Source organism: Ovis aries, chromosome 4, assembly GCF_016772045.2.
Source record: "Ovis aries strain OAR_USU_Benz2616 breed Rambouillet chromosome 4, ARS-UI_Ramb_v3.0, whole genome shotgun sequence".
NCBI lineage: Eukaryota > Metazoa > Chordata > Mammalia > Artiodactyla > Bovidae > Ovis > Ovis aries.
Window position 1 is genome coordinate 424,923 of NC_056057.1, and position 24,866 is coordinate 449,788.

At 38.2% G+C, this 24,866-nt stretch overlaps 1 pseudogene; it reads right to left on the minus strand.

Annotated features, from left to right (window-relative positions):
- The window catches only part of LOC121819488 (ankyrin repeat domain-containing protein 26-like), an 81,740-nt pseudogene that overhangs the window by 34,154 nt on the left and 22,720 nt on the right, over window positions 1-24,866 (minus strand).

The following is a 24,866-nucleotide window of genomic DNA, read 5'->3' on the forward strand; positions in this document are numbered from 1 at the left end:
AAAGAGGACACTAATAGATGGAGAAATATACCATGTTCATAGATCGGAAGAATCAATATAGTGAAAATGAGCATACTACCCAAAGCAATTTACAAATCCAATGCAATCCCTATCAAGCTACCAGCCATATTTTTCACAGAACTAGAACAAATAATTTCAAGATTTGTATGGAAATACAAAACACCTCGAATAGCTAAAGCAATCTTGAGAAAGAAGAATGGAACTGGAGGAATCAACTTGCCTGACTTCAGGCTCTACTACAAAGCCACAGTCATCAAGACAGTATGGTACTGGCACAAAGACAGAAACATAGATCAATGGAACAAAATAGAAAGCCCAGAGATAAATCCACACACATATGGACACCTTATCTTTGAGAAAGGAGGCATGAATATACAATGGAGGAAAGACAATCTCTTTAACAAGTGGTGCTGAGAAAACTGGTCAACCACTTGTAAAAGAATGAAACTAGATCACTTTCTAACACCACCCACAAAAATAAACTCAAAATGGATTAAAGATCTAAATTTAAGACAAGAAACTATAAAACTCCTAGAGGAGAATATAGGCAAAACACTCTCCGACATATATCACAGCAGGATCCTCTATGATCCACCTCCCAGAATACTGGAAATAAAAGCAAAAATAAACAAATGGGACTTAATTAAAATTAAAAGCTTCTGCACAACAAAGGAAAATATAAGCAAGATGAAAAGACAGCCTTCTGAATGGGAGAAAATAATAGCAAATGAAGCAACTGACAAACAACTAATCTCAAAAATATACAAGCAACTTCTGCAGCTCAATTCCAGAAAAATAAACGACCCGATCAAAAAGTGGGCCAAAGAACTAAATAGATATTTCTCCAAAGAAGAAATACAGATGGTTAACAAAAACATGAAAAGATGCTCAACATCACTCATTATTAGAGAAGTGCAAATCAAAACCACAATGAGGTACCACCTCACACCAGTCAGAATGTCTGTGATCCAAAAGTCTGCAAGCAATAAATGCTGGAGAGGGTGTGGAGAAAAGGAACCCTCCTACACTGTTGGTGGGAATGCAAACTAGTACAGCCACTATGGAGAACAGTGTGGAGATTCCTTTAAAAATTGCAAATAGAACTACCTTATGACCCAGCAATCCCACTGCTGGGCATACACACCGAGGAAACCAGAATTGAAAGAGACACATGTACCCCAATGTTCATCGCAGCACTGTTTATAATAGCCAGGACATGGAAACAACCTAGATGTCCATCAGCAGATGAATGGATAAGAAAGCTGTGGTACATATACACAATGGAGTATTACTCAGCCGTTAAAAAGAATTCATTTGAATCAGTTCTGATGAGATGGATGAAACTGGAGCCGATTATACAGAGTGAAGTAAGCCAGAAAGAAAAACACCAATACAGTATACTAACACATATATATGGAATTTAGGAAGATGGCAATGACGACCCTGTATGCAAGAGAGGGAAAGAGACACAGATGTGTATAACGGACTTTTGGACTCAGAGGGAGAGGGAGAGGGTGGGATGATTTGGGAGAATGACATTCTAACATGTATACTATCATGTGAATTGAATCCCCAGTCTATGTCTGACGCAGGATGCAGCATGCTTGGGGCTGGTGCATGGGGATGACCCAGAAAGATGTTATGGGGAGGGAGGTGGGAGGGGAGTTCATGTTTGGGAATGCATGTAAGATTTAAAGATTTTAAAATTTAAAAAATAAAAAACTAAATAAAAAAAAGTCTGCAGGCAATATATGCTGGAGAAGGTGTGGAGAAAAGGGAACCCTCTTACACTGTTGGTGGGAATGCAAACTAGTACAGCCACTTTGGAGAACAGTGTTGAGATTCCTTTAAAAAATTGCAAATAGAACTACCTTATGACCCAGCAATCCCACTGCTTGGCATACACACCGAGGAAACCAGAATTGAAAGAGACACATGTACCCCAATGTTCATTGCAGCACTGTTTATAATAGCCAGGACATGGAAACAACCTAGATGTCCATCAGCAGATGAATGGATAAGAAAGCTGTGGTACATATACACAATGGAGTATTACTCAGCCATTAAAAATAATACATTTGAATCAGTTCTGATGAGATGGATGAAACTGGAGCCGATTATACAGAGTGAAGTCAGCCAGAAAGAAAAACACCAATACAGTATACTAACACATATATATGGAATTTAGAAAGATGGCAATGATGACCCTGTATGCAAGACAGCAAAAAAGACACAGATGTGTATTATTGACTTTTGGACTCAGAGGGAGAGGGAGAGGGTGGGATGATTTGGGAGAATGGCATTGTAACATGTATACTATCATGTAAGAATCAAATCGCCAGTCTATGTCCGATGCAGGATACAGCATGCTTGGGGCTGGTGCACGGTGATGACCCAGAGAGATGTTATGGGAAGGGAGGTGGGAGGGGGGTTCATGTTTGGGAACGCATGTACACCCATGGTGGATTTATGTCAATGTATGGCAAAACCAATACAGTATTGTAAAGTAAAATAAAGTAAAAATTAAAATTAAAAAAAATAATTAGTACTCAATAAAGAAGTGATGGAATTCCAGTGGAGCTATTTCAAATCCTGAAAGATGATGCTGTGAAAGTGCTGCACTCAATATGCTAGCAAAGTTGGAAAACTCAGAGTGGCCATAGGACTAGAAAAGGTCAGTTTTCATTCCGATTCCAAAGAAAGGAAATGCCAAAGAATGCTTAAACCCCACCACACAATTGCACTCATCTCACATGCTAGTAAACTAACACTCAAAATTCTCCAAGCCAGGCTTCAGCAATAAGTGAACCGTGAACTTCCTGATGTTCAAGCGGGTTTCAGAAAAGTCAGAGGAACCAGAGATCAAATTGCCAACATCCGCTGGATCATGGAAAAGGCAAGAGATTTCCAGAAAAAATATCTATTTCTGCTTTATTTACTATGCCAAAGCTTTTGACTGTGTGGATCACAATAAACCGTGGAAAATTCTGAGAGAGATGGGAATATCAGACCACCTGACCTGCCTCTTGAGAAATCTGTATGCAGGTCAGGAAGCAACAGTTAGAACTGGACATGGAACAACAGACTGGTTCCAAATAAGAAAAGGAGTATGTCATGGCTGTATATTGTCACCCTACTTATTTAACTTTTATGCAGAATCCATCATGGGAAACCCTGGACTGGAAGAAACACAAGCTGGAATCAAGATTGCTGGGAGAAATATCAATAACTTCAAATATGCAGATGACACCACTCTTATGGCAGAAAGTGAAGAGGAACTAAAAAGCCGCTTGATGAAAGTGAAAGAGGAGAGTGAAAAAGTTGGCTTAAAGCTCAACATTCAGAAAACGAAGATCATGGCATCCAGTCCCATCATTTCATGGGAAATAGATGGGGAAACAGTGGAAACAGTGTCAGACTTTATTTTTGGGGGGCTCCAAAATTGCTGCAGATGGTGACTGCAGCCATGAAATTAATAGATGCTTACTCCTTGGAAGAAAAGTTATGACCAACCTAGATAGCATATTCAAAAACAGAGACATTACTTTGCCGATGAAGGTCCTCCTAGCCAAGGCTATGGTTTTTCCTGTGGTCATGTATGGATATGAGAGTTGGACTGTGAAGAAGACTGAGTGCCGAATAATTGGTTCTTTTGAACTGTGGTGTTGGAGAAGACTCTTGAGAGTCCCTTGGACTGCAAGGAGAGCCAACCAGTCCATTCTGAAGGAGATCAGCCCTGGGATTTCTTTGGAAGGAACGATGCTAGTGCTGAAATTCCAGTACTTTGGCCACCTCATGCGAAGAGTTAACTCATTGGAAAAGACTTTGATGCTGGCAGGGATTGGGGGCAGAAGGAACAGGGGACGACCGAGGATGAGATGGCTGGGTGGTATCACTGACTCAATGGATGTGAGTCTGAGTGAACTCCGGGAGTTGGTGATGGACAGGGAGGCCTGGCATGCTGTGATTCATGGGGTCGCCAAGAGTTGGACACGACTGAGCAACTGAGCTGAACTGAAAGTGACATTTCATGATTTTCTCTCAAATGAAAAACTAACTTCTATGTTTATACAATGAAAAGACTACACAAAGTGTGTCTCCAAATGGAAAAAATAAGCATCAAACTCAGACTTTATACATGCACAAATACCCAAAAGTTAAAAAATTTAATTGAAGACAATGAATCCGTGAAGGTAAAAAAGAAACCCCAAGAGACTTTTCAAGAAGCTCAAAACTGGAAAGGCTTTTTTTGAATTACAATGAACTTGGGAAGGCTTAAACAAAAGACGTATAGACCTGACTACACTTAAAAATTGCATCTGCTGTGGTATATTTGTACAAATGGAATACTAATATACCATATAAAAATGAAGTGCTATTTGTAGCAACAGGGATGTTGGACCTAGACATTATCACACTAAGTGAAGTAAGTCAGAAAAAGACAAGTATTATATCATACTGCTTACATGTGGAATCTAAAAATGAACTTATTTGCAAAACAGAAAGAGCTTCACAGACACAGAAAACAAACTTATGGTCACTCTAGGTGAAAGGGAGGTACAGGAAGGGAGAAATTAGGATGTTGGGATTAACATATACACACCAGTATATATGAAACATATGAATTGATACTTTCTAACTATAGTGTTGGAGAAGACTCTTGAGAGTCCCTTGGACTGCAAGGAGATCCAACAAGTCCATCTTAAAGGAAATCAGTTCTGAATGTTCATTGGAAAGACTGATAGTAAATCCGAAACTCCAATACTTTGGCCACCTGATGGGAAGAACTGACTTATTTGAAAAGTCTCTGAAGCTGGGAAAGACTGAAGGTGGGAGGAGAAGGGGACGACAGAGGATGAGATGGTTGGAATGGTATCACCAACTCAGTGGACATGGTTTGAGTCAACTCCGGGAGTTGGTGATGGACAGGGAGGCCTGGTGTGCTGCAGTCCATGGGGTCGCAAAGAGTCAGACACGACTCAACTGAAACTGAACTGACATATAAAATAACCAAAAAGGATCAACATAAGGAACTACACTTAATATTCTACAAGAAAATCTGAAAAGGAATATGTGTGTGTTTGTGTTAGTGTGCATGTGTGTTAGTCACTCAGTCATGTCTGACTCTTTTTAACCCCCATGGACTGTAGCCCATCAGACTCCTCTGCCCATGGCGTTCTCCAGGCAAGAATACTGGAGTGGGTAGTCATTTCCTTCTCCAGAGGACCTTCCCAACCCAAGGATCAAACCCAGGTCTCCTGTATCGCATGCAGATTCTTTACAGTATGAGCCAGCAGGGAAGCCCTATATATATATATATATATATATATATATATATATATATACACACACACACACACACACACACACATATATATATACATATATATACATACACATATATATACACACATACATATGTATACATATGTCTATGTACATATACATATATAGCTGAACCACTGTGCTGAATACCTGAAACAACACAATGCTGTAAATCAACTATAATTCAATGAAGAGCACTACTTACTAGCTTTAAAAACACTGCATCTGATAACTAACCTATACAGCTACCTCACAGTAACAGCTTAGCTCTCTATATATTTAAATAGACTAAATTTCATTTAAAAAAAAAACTTTTCTGAGACTATGCTATCTTTCTAACATTTTTGCAGTCAATTAGAAGAATTATCCCTACTGATAACTGTAATAAGCACTTCTGCAAACATCAATTAGCTCATTAGCTATAATTCTGGAAAGGAAGAAGTTAAAAATATAAATAAGCTGCAGGCTTTTCACCAGGTTTTCTGACTCTAGTTGTCCTCTTACATCAAACCACAGTTACTTCTTTAGTACAAACATACAAAGTAAGCCTCTTATTTCACTCATGGTACACACACTAATGGTAAATAAGGTAAAATGTAGAAAGCTCCTCTTAAAATATCATGAGATTATTTGCTACAGCAATAACTTTCATTATCTCTTCATAATGTTTAAAATAGCAACATGGGGGAAATACAATGAAAAACACAATAATCATCACTAATATATATTATGGCATGTCTATCACTGTTTTCAAAATTCCCTGTACTGAAACAGGACACACAGAGCAGAGTGATCATCTTCTCACAAGTAGAAGAATGACATCCAAAATGTGGTCTCAGAACTGCCTATAGATTCCTCCTCGCCATCAGGGAAGTGATAAACTAATCTAGTGATCTTTCGAGGAAATGACATCACTACCAACAACCAGAATATCTACTGTCAGTAGCAAAGTGTGTTTTCTTTAGAGGGGGAGGGGGGACTTTTATAAGTTTGTTCTATAGAAACAACTTTTTAAGGTGTTCAAAAGTGGTTTAACAACTGATGGCACAGTTTTTACAAATTGAAAACCTGTAAATGATGTGAAAAGGTCGTTGATAGGGTATTGGTTAAAGAAATGACAGTGAAGCCAAGAACGGACTCTGATTTAGACACTGAAGATGTTGTCGTGCGTGGAGTGACTGACATGTTCACTCCAAGGCAGAGGGACTTGGTCGGGTAGTGCAGTCGATGGTGGACCACACATGCTCTTCCTTGCCTAAACCACAATCAGGGTGCTGGCTCTTCCAAGATAGTTGCAAAAACTTTGAGATCAATTCCTATGGAAAATATTAAAAGCCTCTCCTTGGATGAGGCCATTGTGTGTCACTACCTATCTGCAGCAGACAAACGGATTTGAATTACAAATATTACTTTATCCAACAAATGGAAAATGTTTCCCTCCTCAAAATATAGATGTATAGGCTTTCAAAATACTCTACACTTTCTATGATGTATAGTGTTGGTTTCTAAAATATATACATACACAGAGACATATACACATATTTGAAAATGACTATAGAAAATACCTCAGTTCATTTCCTTCTTAGCCATTTCTATATCTATATAGATATAGATATAGATATATAGATATATATATAGATATATATTGGCAAGGTTATTGGCCAGAATTCCATCCTGTAACATTCTGGCATTCCATTCTAGAGAAAGCTGATTCTGAGTGTCATTTCACTCTTCTATAACCTGGAGAGACATTATATGAAGTTTTGGGCCTATACCATTTAAAAAAAAAAAGTTAAAAGCTTAGGAGAAGAATCTAAAATGAAAAAAAAAAACTGTTTAAAGGAAGTAGCCTTTTTAAGCACAAGGATTCCCAGATGAGTAACTCAGATCTTAATTTAAATGCATGATAAATTTATCACAGAGCAAAAACATAGGCAGACATAGTATTGTGAAGGAAAACTTCTTTACAAAGCACTTAACTAGTTTCTTCACAGTGTCAAAGCAAGTTAGCTTGTATTTTAACATAAAAAAGGCCAAAATTAATACATGGATTGGAATTAAGAATATTACTTTGTCTAATTTATCAAAAATGCCAACCATTATGTTAATGATTAAGCTTGATTTATGCCCATTCCTCCACTCAGAAAACATACACAGACCATCTATGAGAAGCCAAGAATGGCAAAAAATTAAAAAATTAAGCTCTAAATGTCACAGTTCATTCTTCAGATAACAATTCTGTTCTAAACCTAAAAATACATATTAAATTAAAGGGATACTATACATAATATTGATGACATAGTGTCAGAAATTTGAAAATTTCACCAAAGATTGCTCTACCTGATTCAGATAATTTCTCACAGTCTTCAGGTCCATTTCCAGTGCTCTGAGAGTGAGTTCAAGTTGCTGTTTCATTTCAACTTCTTTACTATATTGGTCTTCCTCTTTAGTTCAGTTCAGTTGCTCAGTCCTGTGCAACTCTTTGCGACCCCAATGCCATTCTCCCAAACAATCCCACCCTCTCCCTCTCCCACAGAGTCCAAAAGACTGTCCTATACATCTGTGTTTCTTTTGCTGTCTTGCATAGTGGGTTATTGTTACCATCTTTCTAAATTCCATATATATGTGTTACTATACTGTATTGGTGTTTTTCTTTCTGGCTGACTTCACTCTGTATAATCGGCTCCAGTTTCAGCCACCTCATTAGAACTGATTCAAATGTATTCTTTTCATGGCTGAGTAATACTCCATTGTGTATATGTACCACAGCTTTCTTATCCATTCATCTGCTGATGGACATCTAGGTTGCTTCCAGGTCCTGGCTATTATAAACAGTGCTGCGATGAACACTGGGGTACACGTGTCTCTTTCAATTCTGGTTTCCTCGGTGTGTATGCCCAGCAGTGGGATTGCTGGGTCATAAGGCAGTTCTATTTCCAGTTTTTTAAGGAATCTCCACACTGTTTTCCATAGTTTGAGTTACCTGAGTCATACAGCAAATTCCCACTGGTTGTCTATTTACAAATGTCAGTATACATGTATCCATGCTGCTTTCTCCATTCATCTCACCCTCTCCCTCTTTTCCCCACCCTTGTCTGTAAGTCTGTTCTCTATGTCTGCATCTCCGTTGCTGCTATGTGAACAGATTCGTCAGACCTATCCTTCTAGATTCCATGTTTTTCTCTTTCTGACTGACTTCCCTGTTTAATATGCTCTAGGTTCATCCCCTTCATTAGAACTGACTCAAATGTGTTCCTTTTTATGGCTGCATTGCACACAGGCTCTGATTGTTCCTTAGCCATGTTTTGAGGAGGGTCATGGAGCTATTCTGCTCCATTTCATTTTGGGCCTCCAGTCTGAGTGCTCACAGTAGAGTTGCTTCTGGGTGAGCCCTCTGAGGTCTGTGAGCACGGGGCTGCCTGCTCTTCTCTGGCGGCCCGCAGGGGGCCCCAAACCCCCTCTGACCCGCGGGCATAGGACGCTTTGCCTTCAGACTGGGCTCAGTGACCAGCTGGCGGGAGCTTTGTCTCCTCAGGGCCGTCAGGACTCGGGCTTCTAGATAACGGGGCATGGTGACCCCATGAATTGCAGCACTGATCCCTAATTTTTTCATACAACATATCAGCATTTCTTCTCTGCTCTTCTTCCTTTAAGCTGAACCTGCAAAATTTATACAGCTTTTCTTAGAAAATCATGAGATTATTCATTGCTACAATAACTTTCATTCCCTCTACATAATGTTTAAAACAGTAAAATGGGGGAAAATATAATGAAAAACACTTAATAATTTCACAGTTTTCATGCAGAGGGTTAAGAATAAAACTCCATCCCTTTTTTTTTTTCTGTCTTGAGAAAAATGACTACTGTATACATCTGTGCATGGGAATGTAAAGTAATATAAACTTCTTAAAGAATAGTTTAGAAATATAGATCACAGACCTCTTTTAAGTTCTCATACTTTGACCAAATAATACAATATTATTAAAGAAAACGTATTCAAAATAATTAGAAAGGTAGAAATGAATTTATAGAAAAAAACATTTCTTGTAGTATTACATATAATACAGAAAGTGAAAAACAATCAAAAGTCAATGTGCTAAATAATTAATAAGGTTTCCATTATGGTGGACTTCTATATGATCATGAAAATGATGATTAGGAAAAACACACATTAAGTTATTAGAAGCATTCACTGTTGAGAACCTGCTATATTATTTCCAAGAATTTCACACTCCACAATACTAGTAACACTTTCTCCTCTGTAAAATCCTAGAGGATAAGCTAGTCCTTATAACACGTCTACATCTCTGCAGTATTAAAGGAAACAATAGTTCAAATATTTCTTTAAAAGCGAGATGTATAGTACCTCAAGCTGCTGAGCTCTCGTTCCCACTCCACTTTCTGATGTTCTAACTGTGATTTCACTTCTTTGGTTTCTAACAGCTCTTTCTGTAGCCCACGAACCTTACTTTTCACTTTTTTAATCTTTCTGCTAAGCAGTTCACAGTGGCTCTTTTTTAAGTCCCACTAATCTTTCATACATGTGCAAAGTGGCAGGTTTTCAGTTCGATTTTGGTTAGATGATCTAGAGGATGACCTTCACTGATGTTCTTCCATGTAGGTGACCAGTTTTCCTGTCACTGTTTCTTGAGAAGACTGCCATTTCCTCTTCGCTCGCTCCTGGTTTGATTTTCATGAACTGACCACATACATGAGGCTTCATCCCTGGGCTCTATTCTTTCCTGGAGTCCATGTGTCTGTGTTACTGCCAGTTCCTCACTGGGATGGTTACTACAGCTCCTTGATGTACTTTGAAGTCGAAGAGGAAGATGCCTCTAGGTGTGTTCATCTTTGTCAGAGTCTTTTTGGCCGTTTAAGGTCCTGTTCAATATTCAGAACAGTTCAGTCACTCAGTCATGTCCGACTCTTTGCAATCCCATGAATTGCAGCATGTCAGGGTCCTCTGTCCATTACCAACTCCTGGAGTTCACTCAGACTCCCGTCCTTCGAGTCGGTGATGCCATCCAGCCATCTCATCCTCCCTCGTCCCCTTCTCCTCCTGCCCTCAATCCCTCCCAGCATTAGAGTCTTTTCCGATGAGTCAACTCTTCACATGAGGTGACCAAAGAACTGGAGTTCAGCTTTAGCATCATTCCTTCCAAAGAACATCCCGGGCTTCAGAATGGACTGGTTGGATCTCATTGCAGTCCAAGGGACTTTCAAGAGTCTTCTCCAACACCACAGTTCAAAAGCATCAATTGTTCAGCACTCAGCTTTCCTCACAGTCCAACTCTCACATCCATACATGACCACTGGAAAAACCAAAGCTTTGACTAGACAGACCTTTATTGGCAAAGTAATGTCTCTGCTTTTCAATATGCTATCTAGGTTGCTCAAACTACCGCACAATTGCACTTATCTCACATGCTAGTAAAGTAATGTTCAAAATTCTCCAAGCCAGGCTTCAGCAATACATGAACCATGAACTCCCTGATGTTCAAGCTGGTTTTAGAAAAGGCAGAGGAACCAGAGATCAAATTGCCAAAATCCACTGGATCATCAAAAAAACAAAAGAGTTCCAGAAAAACATCTATTTCTGCTTTATTGACTATGCCAAAGCCTTTGACTGTGTGGATCACAATAAACTGTGGAAGATTCTGAAAGAGATGGGAATACAGACCACCTGACCTGCCTCTTGAGAAATCTGTATGCAGGTCAGGAAGCAACAGTTAAAACTGGACATGGAACAACAGACTGGTTCCAAATAGGAAAAGGAGTACGCCAAGGCTGTATATTGCCACCCTACTTATTTAACTTCTATGCAGATTACATCATGAGAAATGCTAGACTGGAAGAAACACAAGCTGGAATCAAGATTGGAGGGAGAAATATCAATAACCTCAGATATGCAGATGACACCACCCTTATGGCAGAAAGTGAAGAGGAGCTAAAAAGCCTCTTGATGAAAGTGAAAGAGGAAAGTGAAAAAGTTGGCTTAAAGCTCAACATTCAGAAAAAGAAGATCATGGCATCTGGTCCCATCACTTCATGGGAAATAGATGAGGAAACAGTGGAAACAGTGTCAGACTTTATTTTTTGAGGCTCCAAAATCACTGCAGATGGTGATTGCAGCCATGAAATTAAAAGATGCTTACTCCTTGGAAGAAAAGTTATGACCAACCTAGATAGCATATTGAAAAGCAGAGACATTACTTTGCTGATGAAGATCCATCTAGTCAAGGCTATGGTTTTTCCAGGACTTCCCCAGTGGTTCAGATGGTAAAGAGTCTGTCTACAATGTAGGAGACCTGGGTTCGATCCCTGGGTAGGGAAGATCTGCTGGAGAAGGAAATGGCAATCCACTCCAGTACTATTGCCTGGAAAATCCCATGGACAGAGGAGCCTAGTAAGCTACAGTCCATGGGGTTGCAAAGAGTCAGACACGACTGAGTGACTTCACTTACTTCACTTATGGTTTTTCCAGTAGTCATGTATGAATGTGAGAGTTGGACTGTGAAGAAGGCTGAGCGCCGAAGAATTGATGCTTTTGAACTGTGGTGTTGGAGAAGACTCTTGAGAGTCCCTTGGACTGCAAGGAGATCCAACCAGTCCATTCTGAAGGAGATCAGCCCTGGCATTTCTTCGTAAGGGATGATGCTAAAGCTGAAATTCCAGTACTTTGGCCACCTCATTCGAAGAGTTGACTCTTTGGAAAAGACTCTGATGCTGGGAGGGATTGGGGGCAGGAGGAGAAAGAGGCGACAGAGGATGAGATGGCTGGGTGGCATCACTGACTCAATTGACATGAATCTGAGTGAACTCCGGGAGTTGGTAATGGACAGGGAGGCCTGGAGTGCTGCGATTCATGGGGTCCCAAAGAGTCGGACATGTCTGAGCGACTGAACTGAACTGAAGTGAATCTTTCATATGCAAGAATTGTATCCCAGATTTTCAACAAGCTAACAGAATCTGCATGATAAAGAAAAAAGATAAAAACAAACAAAAAAATTACGTGAGTAATTTTTGAGTATAAAGGACTGTGCCTTTCACATTCACGTATCCAGGCATTGAACAATATTAAGTGTCTATAATGTGGAAGACATTATTCTAAGCTCGGCAATTAAAACAGACTCCCCTGGCTCTTGTTTAGCTTGAAGTATAGTAGAACAGAAAGATAAATAAAATAATTATGAACTCAGAAGGATACTTTAAGAAAAGAGAGTTCTATAATCACATAACAGAACTTGACATAGATTGGGTCCAGGAAAGATTTCCCTGGGGAAGAGATGTCACACTGAGAAATGAAGGATGAGCAGGAAATTGTAACTAGAGTAGGAGGAACAACCCCGTGGACAGTCTCCAGCTGCCAAATGTTTTTAACCAAGACAGAGTGAACAGCTACAGATTTACCTTCCTGAGTGGAGCAAGCAAAAACGACACCACAAAACACATTAAACAATGATTTTCATGACAAAGGACTTCAGGGAATGAAAGACAATGATCCTGGAAACACAGGAGATTAGCCTAAGGAACGCCCCAGCTCACTGCCTGGACAGAATTTCTAGGCCCTGACACGGAGAGAAGGAATGGAAGCTGAGTCAACCAGACCCCCTGACAGGAGGTGATGAAGCTGAGAGTCTGGTGAAACCAAAGTGGGCAGAGATCACAGATCAGAACCGCGGAGAGGAGAGAGTGGAACAGAGAGGAAAAGGACCCTGGAGATTTGAGGAGGAGCCGCTTGGCATTCAGCAGAGGAACGAACAGCGCCCATCTGGGAGAAACCACCTAAGACCAGGGAGAAACCACCTGAAAAGACTACAGGAACCTGTGACTAGTGCTCACTCAGTCCCAGGAATTCTATCTATTCTCATGAGCCAGGCTGGAAAAACTCCTAGGTACCAGCAGAATGAACAGGGTAGTCAGCAGGGTCTTGCCTTCAAGGCAGGAAATAATCAGCCCTAGCCCCAGGGTTCTTCTGGATGCACCTAACAAATCATAAGAAGCAAGAGCACAGAAGGATCTCTGAAAAACTCTCAATATTTGGAACTAAATTACACAGATCTAAATAACCCTTGGATCAAAGAGGTAATGAAAAGAAGAATTACAAAATATTTTGAAGTGAATGAAAATGAAAACATAAGACCAGCAGACATTTTAGGAAATTGACATGCTGATGCTAAAATTCATGTGGAAAGAAGGGTAAAAAATAAAACAAGATGAAGCTAGACAATTGTGACCTTTAACCATGAAGCAAAGAGAAGCAACAGTTGGGCTTTAAGCAAAGGGGTAACATGAAGAGATCTGAACTTTTAAAAATAGATAATAATTGTAGTTGCTGTGCGGACTGAGCTTCCGGGAGGTAGAATGGCAGGGAAAGAAGTTCTGAGATTATTTCAGTTATTCCAGAAGGAAAGTGATGCTAATCTGACCTTGGGTGAAGGCACAGGAAAGAAGAGTCAACAGAAGGTACAGTGAGTGAGAATGATCATAGGCCTGTGGCACAGAGTATACACTCACGTTCATGTTCTTTTAATACAGAACCTACTTCTGAGATGCACAGCACTGTAACATATCCCTGGCTCTAGAGCAGTACTAGACAAGGTGTACATGTATTGCTACTAGACCATACACAAACAGGCGTTGTATTTATATTTACACTGCAGTCCTACCTGTACACCTTGTGTCAAGTTGTTCAATTAGCAACATGGAATTCTCATAGTAAAGCAACTCACCATCCTCGGAAGCTGTTTCAGATGACTGAGTTAAGTTATTAAGGTCATCCACATAATTAATTTGTTCTTTCACCTATACATAAATAATACTATTTCATAATGTCCTTAAATATTTATAGAACATACTATTTGTACAAAGGTGATAAATATCTCTTCATTAAAGCAAAAACAGACACTTTTTAAAAGGACAGATTTTCTTTATCAAAAGGATAACTTTATCAATGTGTTTCTAAATTAAGTTGTCAAAGTATATGTCTCTACAACAAAGCAAGATTTTATATTTTGCTACTATTCCTTTTACTAAGTATTTTTTACCAGGAAAATATTTTTTTATAGTTAACTTTTTCACTATACCTTGTTATTTTCATTAGATTTTATCTTTGCAGGCCTAAAAAACCAAATGATTCTTTTCAGACTAATATTAAATACTTAAAATTCAAATACTTAAACTTTGTTTTTTATATAAAATCTTTGCATTTGCATTGGTAAGTAATATTTTTATAAAAGGATTAAAACAATAAAGAAGAGTAACATTAAAGGACAAACAAAATACATTTATAATATTAATAAAGCATTTAATTTAGATCAAAGAAAAGGAAAAACATAATATTACTTGCATTATGTGAAGGGAACAAGTATACCAGGATTTCTTGCAGTTATTATTTTCAATAAGAACTATGTTTCACAGCAATAAAACCTATCTGGGAAGTATTCCTTAAGTTCTTATAAGAAAGAAGCCCAGTTTTACTAACCATGATATTAGCCTTCTGAGGACATCCTATGCAACTGCTATGCATTATTATAAGCACTTTATATGTCTTAATAGCATTTTAATCCTCACAAATATTCTGGGAGATAGGTAATACATTAGGTCCTCTACATAGGAAGAAACGGAGCTCAGAAAGGCTGAGTAAGTTGCCCAAGCCCACACAGCAGGTCACCAACAGACCCAGAGTTCAAACTCAGGAAATCTGGCTTCAACACTGCAGTTCAAAAATATGCTGAGAAAGTAATATTTAAATAAGTCTTCTTAAGTAATATGATAGCAAATGAGTCAATATTATTATTCCATGTCCAGTTATAACTATAAATAATAATTTCTGAATTTTAATACGTTTCTCAAAAAATAAAAAAACTTTAGAGGTAGGCAATGCTGGAAATCTACTTTCACTAAACATGTGCTTTTGTAAAGAAATTCATCAGTAGGCATTCATTCAACCATTCTACTCTTTATTCATGAATCTGATATACACTTATTGAGGACACAATACGTTTTGATAATACTCTTATTATGGGAAGCATAGTTTTTCTAATTTAGAACTTTATAAACCAAAATTAATTAATTTGTGAAAGATTGTTAGTAGTTTTTTTTTTTTTTCTGCTGAATATAAACAAAAAATTTCCCTTTTCCTTAGAATCTACAAACAACTATGACGTTGATATGAGGTAATGGTTCAGTGTACCTTACAAAATCATAGTTACTCACGATGTTACTATCAAATAGAATCATCAAGGAATGATCAAATCCTATTCAGTATAGCCTAAGGGTTTGTAAGTTCATGATTACATAATTTTTTTATTTTTAATTTTATTTTTACTTTATTTTACTTTACAATACTGTATTGGTTTTGCCATACATTGACATGAATCCACCACGGGTGTACATGTGTTCCCAAACATGAACGCCCCTCCCACCTCCCTCCCCATAACATCTCTCTGGGTCATACCCATGCACCAGCCCCAAGCATCCTGTATCCTGCGTTGGACATAGACTGGCGATTCGTTTCTTACATGATAGTATACATGTTTCAATGCCATTCTCCCAAATCATCCCACCCTCTCCCTCTCCTTCAGAGTCCAAAAGTCCGCTCTACACATCTGTGTCTCATTTGCTGTCGGGCATACAGGGTCATCATTGCCATCTTTCTAAATTCCATATATATGTGTTAGTATACTGTATTGGTATTTTTCTTTCTGGCTTACTTCTCTTCGTATAATCGGCTCCAGTTTCATCCATCTCATCAGAACTGATTCAAATGTATTATTTTTAATGGCTGAGTAATACTCCATTGTGTATATGTACCACAGCTTTCTTAACCATTCATCTACTGATGGACATCTAGGTTGTTTCCATGTCCTGGCTATTATAAACAGTGCTGCAATGAACATTGGGGTACATGTGTCTCTTTCAATTCTGGTTTCCTTGGTGTGTATGCCCAGAAGTGGGATTGCTGGGTCATAAGGCAGTTCTATTTGCAATTAAAATCTATGTAGGATAGAATTAGCTGAACTAATCATCCACACGTGCAATTACTTAGGAATATTACACCTCAGAACCAACAAACAAGCCCTTACCATAAAACTATGTATAACAGAACTATTATGTAAATTAGTTTACTGTAATAGTTTAAAGATAATGCCAAACAATCAATAAGCTTTCTAATACTGGAAATGCAAACAAGATTAAACTCAATAAACACGTCCTCTGCTGGCTCATTTCTAAGAGCATACATACTCTAAAAGCTCCCATCTAACATAAAACAAGAAACTCCTTTGAACTCCACATTCCTCTTCAGTTACCATCTAGTTCTCTATTGCCTGTCCCAGCAAATATTCCCTACAGGGATGTTTACATGTATTCAGTACAGTCCAGCTTTTGAGACTATTTACTGAAACGATTTCTGGCCAAAGGCATCAGTCTTCACTTTAATCTTTCAGCAGTGTTTGTCCACTATAGTTGAGGAATCTGTTGTCTTGGCCTATACACTATATTATGCTGCTCTATTTCCAGAAGAAGTAGTCAGTGCTTATTTCTTCCTCTAGAAATAAAGAATTTGTAGATATTACCTGTCATCATCCTGATCCACTTCACTTAAAATGCTGTCATCATTAACATGCAGCAGACCACCAGTCAGTGAATCGGTCTTTTCAAATATTGGTGCAATCACATTCTGGTGTCCATTTGCTATTGTCCTTTTTCTTTACTTCCTTCCTATGCATGCCAGGATCACTTTAAAAAATCCACAAAAAAGCCAATATTTCCTAATAATTCAACTGATAAAGAATAAAGAAGCAATTCTTGTAAAATTCCTACTCTTACCCATCTTAAATCATTGATTAATTCACAAAATAGTTATTAAGTACCAACCATATGCAAGAAAACACAAATTCTTGCCTCAAAGACAGATATACAATTATGATATGATGTGATATGTAAGAGTTGATATATGAAAGTGATCAGTGAAATAAGGAAGGCTTTACATAAGAAGTGAAGAGAGAAAATTACAAAGAAGAAAAAATGGAGAAAATCATTCTTCTTGGAGATTAGAATACGGAGCACAAAGATCAGGCACGTGGCATCTAGTCTGTTTCCTAGGAACCTGGAAGGAAAAGTATGAAACACATGATAGAAAGCAGAGAGGTCCATCTTTGGAGAGACATTGGGAAGAACCTCAAGGGCTACACTGGAAACCTAGAGTTCACTGCCTAACATGACGACTCTTACCCATGGGAGTCATAATTAGATTCACACTTTATTTTCTGTTTTGCTTTTAAATACAATAATGCTTAATTTAGGGGTTTCCCTGATGGTCCAGTACTTAGGAGTCTGCCTGCCAGTGAGGGGGCACTGGTTCAATCCCTGGTCCAGGAAGACCCCACATGCCATGGGGCAACTAAACCCATGCTGCACAACTACTGAAGCCAGCACCCTTGAGCCCATGCTCAGCATCAAGAGAAGCCACCACACTGAGGAGCCCAAGCACTGCAGCTGCAAAGACCCAGCACAGCCAAAAAGGAAAAAAAAAAAAAAAAACTAAAAAAAAAGTAACGCTTAATTTGGGTGACTTTTTAAATGACATGAGGCACATACACCATGAAAGAAAAAAATCAAGGAAATATTTGGGGTGGAGGGGCGGCGAGGCAGTTTACTTTTAAACCACCCACATGATGGGGTGATTTCAGCATTATGGCTGAAAGACCAGTACCTCATCAGTTCCCCCACCATCAACAACAATTTGGCTTCCATCCATGAACATACTCAAAGTGATATGAGAAAAAAAAAAAAAAAAAAAAACCTGCCAACCAAGAATACTTTATCCAGAAAAGTTATGTTTCAGAAATGAAGGAGAAATAAAAACTTTCCCAGAAAAATCAGAGGTGAGGGAGTTCCTCACCACTAGACCTGTTTCATAAGAAATGCTGAAAGAAGTCCTCAGACTGAAATGAAAAGAGGTTAAGTAGTGACATAAAATATATTTAAATATACCAAACACTGGTAAAGGCAAGTAGGCAGTCAAATTCAGAATACTTTAATACTGTAATATGGTGGTATGTTAAATTAACTTTAGTATTATGTCTAAAGGACAAAAAATAAAAATAACTATATCCCTAGCAAAATGTAAAATGTGATCATCACAACCATTAGCTCAGTTCAGTTCAGTTCAGTTTAGTCACTCAGTCGTATCTGACTCTTAGCAACCCAATGGACTGCAACACGCCAGACCTCCCTGTCCATCACCAACTGCCAGAGTTTACCCAAACCCATGTCCATTGAGTCAGTGATGCCATCCAACCATTTTCTCCTCTGTTGTCCCTTTCTCCTCTGTTGTCCCCTTCTCCTCCTGCCCTCAATCTTTTCCAGCATTAGGGTCTTTTCCAATGACTCAGCTCTTCGCATCATGTGGCCAAAGTATTGGAGTTTCAGCTTCAACATCAGTCCATCCAATGAACACCCAGGACTGATTTCCTTTAAGATGGACTTGTTGGATTTCCTTGCAGTCCAAGGGACTCTCAAGAGTCTTCTCCAACACCACAGTTCAAAAGCATCAATTCTTAAGCACTCAGCTTTCTTTATAGTCCAACTCTCACATCCAAACTTATTTCACAGAGAAATAACAAATGACCTGCTGTTATTCTGAAGGAGATCAGCCCTGGGATTTCTTTGGAAGGACTGATGTTAAAGCTGAAACTCTAGTACTTTGGTCACCTCATTAGAAGAGTTGACTCATTGGAAAAGACTCTGATGCTGGGAGGGATCGGGGGCAGGAGGAGAAGGGGACGACAGAGGATGAGATGGCTGGATGGCAACACTGACTCGATGGACATGAGTCTGTGTGAAGTCCGGGAGTTGGTGATGGACAGGGAGGCCTGGCGTGCTGCGATTAATGGGGTCGCAAAGTGTTGGACATGACTGAGTGACTGAACTGAACTGATCAGAACCTTCATTCTCCATAGCAGCAAACTCCTGATTGCTGTTTCCTCCACTCTTTCCCTGCTGAATCAATCCACTCTCATCAGCAGTATCACATACATTGTCTGATACTTCCACTTCACTACTTTTGTGCTTCTTCTTTTCTTCTTCAACCTTTAATGAAAGTTTGATACTAAGAAATTCTGTTACTTAATTATAAACATTTTTTGTTGTTGTTTTCATTAATTTTATTATTTGACTCAGGGTTTGGCCTGATTTTAAGTGATAAAAAAATCTTTTTGTGCTTACTTTACTTTTATCATTAACAAGTCACTGAAATATTTGTAAATCCTACTTCTTCTTGTTTGTCGAAAAGAAACAAAATTTCCAAAAAGGCTTCCTTAAGATGATGCAATTATTCATCCCCAGTCTTCCTAATCTAACTGGCAGAGACAGAAATAAAAAGACAAAACACACAAAATCTGTCCTCTTCAGTCTTTACCACCTGGATTTTCCATTAAACAGACAGATTTAGAGGATCTGACACCTTAGTGCCTCTAAAACACTAAAGCTATTCTTTCCCCACTGCCTTTTACATTTCTTTGTTCATTTGGATCCAGGATATAACAAAAAAGTGATGGTGTTCACTAAAATATATGAACCAAAGTTTACCAAAACACAAGGAGTAGAGTGAAACTGATGAGTTGTTAGTGTGGAATTCTGGAATATAAATAATGCTTCCCAATTCCACATTCAATAACCATCAAACTTTATAGCTAAAGGGTATAGAAATAATTACCTATTGTAGCCCCATTATTTACCAGAAATAGGAGTAAAACTAAGAAAGGTTAAATGATTCTTTTTCAAATTATTTTTTAATTGAACAAAATTGCTTTACAAAATTTTGTTGTTTTCTGTCAAACCTCAACATAAATCAGCCAAAGTTATACTATATCCCCTGCCTTTTGAACCTGCCTCCCATCTCCCCTTCCCCCATCCCACCCCTCTAGGTTGATACAGAGCCCTTGTTTGAGTTTCCTGAGCCATACAGCAAATTCCTGTTGGCTATCTTTTTACATATGGTAATGTAAGTTTCCATGTTACTCTTTCCATGCATCTCAACCTCTCTTCCCCTTGGTCCAAGTCCATAAGTCTATTCTCCATGTCTGAATCTCCACTGCTGCCCTGTAAATCAATTCTTCAGTAACATTTTCCTAGATTCCATATATATGTGTCAGAATACAATATTTATCTTTCTCTTTCTGACTTACTTCACTCTGTATAATAGGTTCTAGGTTTATTCACCTCATTAGAACTGACTCAAGTGCATACCTTTTTATGGCTGAGTAATATTCCATTGTGTGATGAACCACAATTTCTTTATCCATTCATCTATCGATGGACATCTAGGTTGCTTCCATGTTCTAACTATAGCAACAGTGCTGCAATGAATGATGGGATACATGTGCCTTTTTCAGTTTTGGTTTCCTCAGGGTATATGCCTAGGAGTGGGATTGCTGGGTCATATGGTAGTTTTATTCCTAGTTTTTAAGGAATCTCCATATAGCCTTTCATAGTGACTGGATCAACTTACATTCCCACCAACAGTGCAAGAGTGTTCCCTTTTCTCCACACCCTCTCCAGCATTTATTGCTTGTAGACTTTTTGATGATGGCCATTCTGACTGGTGTGCAGTTATCTCTCATTGTAGTTTTGATTTGTATTTCTCTAATAATGAATGATGTTGAGCATCTTTTCATGTGTTTGTAAGCCATCTGTATATCATCTTTGGAGAAATGTCTATTTAGGTATTTTCCCCACTTTTTGATTGGACTGTTTTTCTGATATTGAGTTGTATGAGCTGCTTGTATATTTTGGAAATTAATCCTTTGTCAGTTGTTTCATTTGCTATTATTTTCTCCATTCCTTAGGATTGTCTTTTCACCTTGCTTATAGTTTCCTTTGCTGTGCAAAAGCTTTTAAGTTTAATCAGGTCCCACATGTTTACTTTTGTTTTTATTTCCATTACTCTAGGAGGTGGGTCACAGATGATCTTGCTTTGATTTATGTCATCGAGTGTTCTGCCTATGTTTTCCTCTAAGAGTTTTATAGTTTCTAGTCTTACATTTAGGTCTTTAATCCATTTTAGTCCAATCAAGCCAGAGAAATCAACCTTCTTGACTTCAGATTATACTACAAAGCTACAGTCATAAAGACATTATGGTACTGGCACAAAAACAGAAATATAGACCAATGGAACAAGTCTGAAAGCCCAGAAATAAACCCATGCACCTATGGGTACCTTAGTTTTGACAAAGGAGGCAAGAATATACAATGGGGAAAAGACAGCCTCTTCAATAAATGGTGCTGGGAAAACTGGACAGCTACATGTAAGAGAATGAAATTAGAACCCTTCTTAACATCATACACAAAGATAAACTAAATGATTTCTTCAAAGCCCCTAAAGTGGCATTCCCTAGCATTTTATGGCACCAAAAGAGATGATAAAATTCTGTAACCTTGAATCTGATAAGTTATCAAATGAATTAAATGAATCAGATAAGTTAAAAGCATGACTGTCCAAGTAATTTAATGCCTTAGCTGGGGATAGGGCTGATCTCCTGTTCCTTTTAAAGGAGAATACCCACAGACTTTTGTCTGTTGTTAAAACTCAGTGAAGGCACCTCTTACACAAAAGAGCAAGCAAGCAAAGAAATTTAAAAATCTATTACTGGAAGGAAGAAAAATTGCACAGCATCTCAAAACTCAGTTCCTTTGGAGATAATTTTTTGGGGGTGGGAGTTTATACTACCTATGTGACAAAATCACAGGTGTCAAAACTTACTACATTTTACTAAACAACATAATGTAAAAGTCTGTCTCAAAAGAAATATCTGCAAGTGAAGATTAAAGAATATGTGGGAGTACATGTGAAAGTTAAAGTGAAAGCCACTCCGTTGTGTCTCTGACTGTTTGCAACCCTATGGACTATACAGACCATGGAGTTCCCCAGGCTAGAATACTGGAATGGATAGTCTTTTCTTTCTCTAGGGGATCTTCCCAACCCAGGAACTGAGCCCAGGTCTCCTGCACTGCAGCCAAATTCTTTTCCAGCTGAGCCACAAGGGAAGCCTTATACATATATTGGGAAGGCAGTACATGTATTTGTTATTAAATTTTTTTATTTTTTAAATTTATTTTATATTGTTTATTCTATTTTTAATTTTATTGTTATTAAAATTGTTATTAAATACATAAAAGGAAGGAAGTACATGTATTTGTCATTAAAAATATCCTGAAGTGTCCATGTTGGAAATCTAAAATTATTAAAATTTAACACTTAAACTTCTTAATCTATGCTTAGCTACTCACAAACCACCGGATCACAAGTAAGAAGTGAAAAATAACTTGCCTTAGCCTAAAATAGAGGAAAAACATGAACTCACAAACCCAATTTTGTCACTGTTTGAATTAAGTAATTCATACGTTAAATCTACCAATAATTATTTAGATGATTTTTAATGTTATAAAGGCTTCCTCACTTAAAAATATTTCACCTCACTATATCTTAAATAGAGAGTCCCTACAGCACATTTGCGGAGAAGGCAATGGCAGCCCACTCCAGTACCCTTGCCTGGAAAATCCCATGGATGGAGGAGCCTGGTAGGCTGCAGTCCATGGGGTCGCTAAGAGTCGGACACGACTGAACGACTTCACTTTGACTTTTTAGTTTCATGCATTGGAGAAGGAAATGGCAACCCACTCCAGTGTTCTTGCGTGGAGAATCCCAGGGACAGGGGAGCCTGGTGGGCTGCTGTCTATAGGGTCGCACAAAGTAGGACACGACTGAAGCGACTTAGCAGCAGCAGCAGCAACAGCACATTTGTAAGATTTTTTTCTAACGACTAATACATGCAAAACAGACAAACTTTATATTACTAGAAACCAAAATCAAATTAACAACAATCAGAAAGAGGAACAAATCCCTAAATTTTAATGCAAATTATATATTATGATAGTGTTACTCATCAATACATATTACCTGCTTACATTCAGTTATGTGTGTGCTCAGTCATGTCTGGCTCTTTCCATCCCTAAGGACTGTAGCCCGCCAGGCTCCTCTGTCCATGGGGATTCTCCAGGCAAGAATCCTGGAATAGGTTGCCACATCCTCCTCCAGGGGATCTTCCCAACCCAGGGATTAAACCTAGGTCTCACACATTACAGGTGGATTCTTTACCATCTGAGCTACCAGGGAAGCCCAACAATACTGGAGTGGGTAGCCAAACCCTTCTCCAGGGGAATTTCCTGACCCAGAAAATGAACTGGGGTCTCCTGCATTGCAGGTGGATTCTTTACCAGCTGAGCTACCAAAGAAGCCCCTACATTCAGTTCTATTCTAATATCTACCAATGAAAGTGGATAAAGCATTTTTAGTAATATTTATTGATTTCTCACCCCAAAATGAGATAAATTAGAAAGTTATTATTTGTGTCCTAACAACAAAGGTCCAATCTGGAAGCTTTGATTCTCTTAATAGGTAACTGGGTTGATTCTATGACCCCACTCTCTCCCTGAATGTACATCCCTAATCAATTACGCTGAGATCACAGACAGAATGACTCTTTCATCTTGGCATCACTGACTGGCAATTTCAATGGAAAACCCTGAACCACTGGGAATGATTTCTCTCTACATGTATCTAGGTCAGGGATCATCATTGTCATATTGTTCATAATTTCAACTGTTTACTCTTACAATTCAGTATTTGATATCACCTTCTTAATCATGTAATGAAGTTATAAAACTGGAAGAAGCAAACAATAGTCAGGAATTGTTTTCCCTCAATTCCAAAAACAAACAATAAATATAATAGATTCTAACAGTATGTGAAGTTTAATAATTAAGGTGCCATAAAAACTATTAAATTATTATCTATTGATTCTAAAAGGCTAATTTTGAAAGGTAATTTTATTTGTTATGACCTCTGTTACACACTGTATTATGCTGTTGAAGCATAGGAAACAGTATTAAAACAGAAATTTAAATTTGCATTTTTACATACCTGGGAATGGCTATTTTCATCTCCAACAGGTTTTTCTTCTTCTTCCTCTGATGTCATTTCTAAGTCCAGTTCTGCTGACAAATCTGTATGTTTAGTTAAAATTACTCCGAATATTTAGACAAAAGACATAATCTTTATTTAAAACATGTATTTAAAATATGATATCAAATGGCACCTTAAATCAATCTTAATCTTCAGCTGAATATTTACTTCTTTAAGACATACTTTCAATGATCTAAAATTTCAACAAACAATTTGGAAAATACCAGATGTCACCAGGATACGGGCACACAAACAGCTCAAAGATTCATTCACAAAATCATCCAAACATCAGTGAACAAAACAATCAGAAACAAAACAAAATTTCAAAATACAGGACAGACATATAAAGTCACAATACATTCTCTTCTCTACTTCATAACAGTACCTTTTTAACAACATGCCAAGCTTCAACTGCAACATTATTCATGGTTTACAAAATTCTTCTTACTTTTTATGCTTTTATCAATTCCTTAATCTGAAATGCTTCCCT